This window comes from Piliocolobus tephrosceles, unplaced genomic scaffold (genome assembly GCF_002776525.5).
Source record: "Piliocolobus tephrosceles isolate RC106 unplaced genomic scaffold, ASM277652v3 unscaffolded_27837, whole genome shotgun sequence".
In the NCBI taxonomy this organism is placed as follows: domain Eukaryota; kingdom Metazoa; phylum Chordata; class Mammalia; order Primates; family Cercopithecidae; genus Piliocolobus; species Piliocolobus tephrosceles.
The window spans coordinates 1-3,912 of NW_022310795.1; the positions used below are offsets into that span (position 1 = coordinate 1).

General features: G+C 42.1%; 1 non-coding gene across 1 annotated transcript; it reads right to left on the bottom strand.

Annotated features, from left to right (window-relative positions):
• Window positions 1-2,450: 2,450 nt before the first annotated feature.
• Window positions 2,451-2,557, bottom strand: LOC113221833. The gene has a single exon (XR_003308096.1). It is a non-coding gene; the product is annotated as a U6 spliceosomal RNA (small nuclear RNA).
• Window positions 2,558-3,912: the final 1,355 nt, after the last annotated feature.

Sequence of the window (3,912 nt, forward strand, 5' to 3'; positions counted from 1 at the left end):
TTTCTTTTTCTTTCCTTTTTTTTTTTTTTTGAGACAGAGTCTCGCTCAGTCCCAGGCTGAGTGCAGTGGTGTGATCTTGGTGCACTGCAATCTCCGCCTCTGAGGTTCAAGCTATTTTCCTGCCTCAGCCTCTCAAGGAGCTGGGATTACAGGTGTGCACCACCATGCCTCCCTAAGTTTTGTATTTTTAGTAGAGAGGGGGTTTCACCATGTTGGCCAGGCTGGCTTCGAACTCCTGACCTCATGATCTGCCCGCCTCGACCTCCCAAAGTGATGGGATTTTAGACGTGAGCCACCGCGCCCAGTCATAGTTTTCTTTTTATTTCTGTAAAGCAGGTTAGCTTGTATTGATACATGAGGAGGTTTTTTCCAGAGGTTTCAGAAACAAGCTAGAAAATGCTTCATAATATGTCATAGATTCTTTATGATTCAAGCAGTTTTTCAGGATTTTCAGCCCATTTAAAGCATTTCTCTAACGAACACTAAGTAGAAACTATGAGCTCTACATTCTCTTGTAAGCTTTCTTTTTCTGTTATAGTTGAGCAACTTTGTTGACATTTTTATTTTTATTTTATTATTATTATTATTTTGAGATGGAGTCTCTCTCTGTCACCCAGGCTGGAGTGCAGTGGTGCGATCTCAGCTTACTGCAAGCTCCACCTCCCAGGTTCATGCCATTGTCCTGCCTCAGCCTCTCGAGTAGCTGAGACTACAGGCACCTGCCACCATGCCCAGCTAGTTATTTTTGTAGTTTTAGTAGAGACGGGGTTTCACCGTGTTAGCCAGGATGGTCTTGATGACCTGACCTCGTGATCCACCTGCCTCGACATCCGAAAGTGCTGGGATTACAGGTGTGACCCACCATGTCTGGCCCAGTTGTAGCTCTTATGTTTAGATCTTCGATCCATTTTGAGTCAATTTTTGTGGGTGGTGTAAGATAAGTGTCCACCTACATTCTTTTACATGTAGATAATCCAGTTTTCCCAGCATTATTTGTTGAAAAGACTCTTTCCCACTGAATGATCCTGACACTTTTTGGAAAATCACTTCACCATGTAAGCGAGAGTTTATTTTTGAACTCTGTTCTCTTTCAGTGCTCTGTGTTTCTGCCAATACAACACTGTTTTTTATTTTATTTATTTCTTTTTTTTGAGGTGGAGGTTCACTCTTGTTTCTCAGGTTGGAGTATAGTGGCCTGATTTTGGCTCACTGCAACCTCTGCCTCCTGGGTTCAAGTGATTCTCCTTCCTCAGCCTCCCGAGTAACTGAGATTACAGGCATGCGCCACCACGCCCAGCTAATTTGGTATTTTTGGTAGAGAGGGGGTTTCTCCATGTTGGTCAGGCTGGTCTTTAACTCCCGACCTCAGGTTCCTGGTGCTTCCTATTGCACCATTTTCCCAGAATCCTCTCCCTTCCTGTTGTGCTTTTATAGCCACGCCTGCTTTCCTCCTGCTGCCAGACTTAGTCATAACCACTAATGTATTCTTCATTTTGGTAATTTTGTTATCTGAAGGATGTTATATAAATGGGATGATAGAAGTTGTAATTTTCCAGAGGCCAGGTGTGTGGCTAATGCCTGTAATCCCAGCATATTGGGAGACTGAGGCGGGTGGGTCACTTGAGGTCAGGAGTTTGAAACCAGCCTGGCCAACATGGTGAAACCCTGTCTCTACTGAAAATCCAAAAATTAGCCAGCTGTGGTGGCGCTCACCTGAAATCCCAGCTGCTTGGGAGGCTGAGACATGAGAACTGCTTGAATCCAGGAGGCAGAGGTTGCAGTGAGCTGAGATTGTGCCTCTGCACTCCACCTCGGTCTAAAAACAAAACAAAACAACATGTAACTTTCTGGGATTGAGTTTTTTACACTAGGTTTAATTCCTCGGAGATTCCTCCAGGTTGTTGCTTAATGTTTGTTACAGTTATACTGCATTTTGTTTAATTACTTATTTGCTGAAAGATAATCTCAGTTATTTCCACTTGTAGGTTATTATGAATAAAACTGTTGTAAACATTACACAGGTTTTCATGTGAACATAAGTCTTCATTTAGTAATTTTGATAGGTGGCTAGTGATCTCTCATTGTGTGTATTATTATTATGATGATTATTTTTGAGACAGGGTTTTGCTCTGTTACCTAGGCTTTGAAAGGCAGTGTTGTGATCATGGCTCATTGCTACCTTAACCCTCTGAGTAGCTGGGACTATGGGTGTGTGCCACCACACCCAGCCAGTGTTTTTTAAAATACGTTTTTGAGGAGATGGGGTCTTGCAATGTTGCTCAGGCTGGTTTTGAACTTCTGAGCTCAAGCCATGCTCCAGACTGGTCTCCTAAAGTGCTGGGATTACAGGCCACTACACATGCCTCATTGTATTTTTAATATGTATTTACTTAGTGGCTAATGATATTGACCATCTTTTCAGGTGCTTATTTGGTATCTTTTTTTAAAAAGAAAATACGGAACCCTTTAAGAATTTGCATATCATCACTGTGCAGGGAGCATGCTAATCTTCTCTGTATTGATTCAATTTTGGTATATGTGCTGCTGAGACAAGCAAACTAGTATCTTTATATATCCTCTGTTCATCACTTTTGGCTATTTTCTTTTTCTCTTTTTGATACAGAGTCTCCCCATCTCTACTAAAAAAACAAAAATTAGCCGGGCATGGTGGCACATGCCTGTAGTCTCAGCTACCTGGGAGGCTGAGGTGGGAGAATTGCTTGAACCCAGGAAGCAGAGGTTGCAGTGAGCTGAGATCGCACCACTGTAGTCCAGCCTGAGCGACAGAGTGAGACTGTCTGAAAAAAAAAAAATATTCCACTCTTGGTGGATGCAATGTTCTGTTAGTATCCATGGATCCAGTTAGTTCATGGGGTTGAATTAAATATTCTTGCTGTGAATATATGTGTAGTTTAAACAGTTGTCACAGGGAAATACTGAAGTCTCTATAGTGGATTTATGCATTTCTCCATTCTGTTCACATATTTTGTAGTCTTGTTTTTTGGTGCATACACATTTAGGAATGTTATATCCTCTTGGTGGATTGACCCTTCTCTCAATAAATAATTTCCTTTTTAGTCTCTAGTACTTTTTCTTTGCTCTGAAGTATACTGTTTCTGATATTGTCATCTAGCATTTCTTTACTTAATGTTTGCATCATACACATTTTTAATTTTTTCTTTGCTTTTAACCTGCTTAGATTGTTATATTCGAAGTAAATTTCAGGTACACAAAATAGTGTTAAGGTATGTTTTATTTATTTTTCTTTTTCTTTTTTCTTTTTTTTTTTTTTTTGAGATGGAATCTTGTACTGTCACCTGGGCTGGAGTGCAATGGCATCATCTTGGTTCAGTGCAGGCTCTGCCTCCCGGGTTGAAGTGATTCTCCTGCCTCAGCCTCCTGAGTAGCTGGGATTACAGGCGCCCGCCACCATGCCTGGTTTTTTTTTTTTATATTTTTAGTAGAGATGGGGTTTCACTATGTTGACCAAGCTGGTCTCGAACACTTGACCTCGTGATCTGCCTTCCTCAGCCTCCCAAAGTGCTGGGATTACAGGTGTGAGCCACCGTGCCTGGCCTTTTTTTTTTTTTTTTTTTTTTTTTGAGACATGATCTTGCTCTGTCACCCAGGCTGGACTGCAGTGGCACAATCGTGATTTACTGCAGCCTGGACCTCCTGGGCTCAAACAATTCCCCCACCTCAGCCTCCCAAGTAATTGGGACCACACATGTGCACCATCACACCTGACTAATTTTTTTATTATTTGTAGGGACGAGGTCTTGTTATGTTGCCCAGCCTGGTCTCGAACTCCTGGGCTCAAGAGACCCTCCTGTCATGGCCTCCCAAAGTGCTGGCATTACAGGCGTGAGCCACCATGCTTGGCTTTAGGTTAGTTTTTAAAATCCAGTTTGT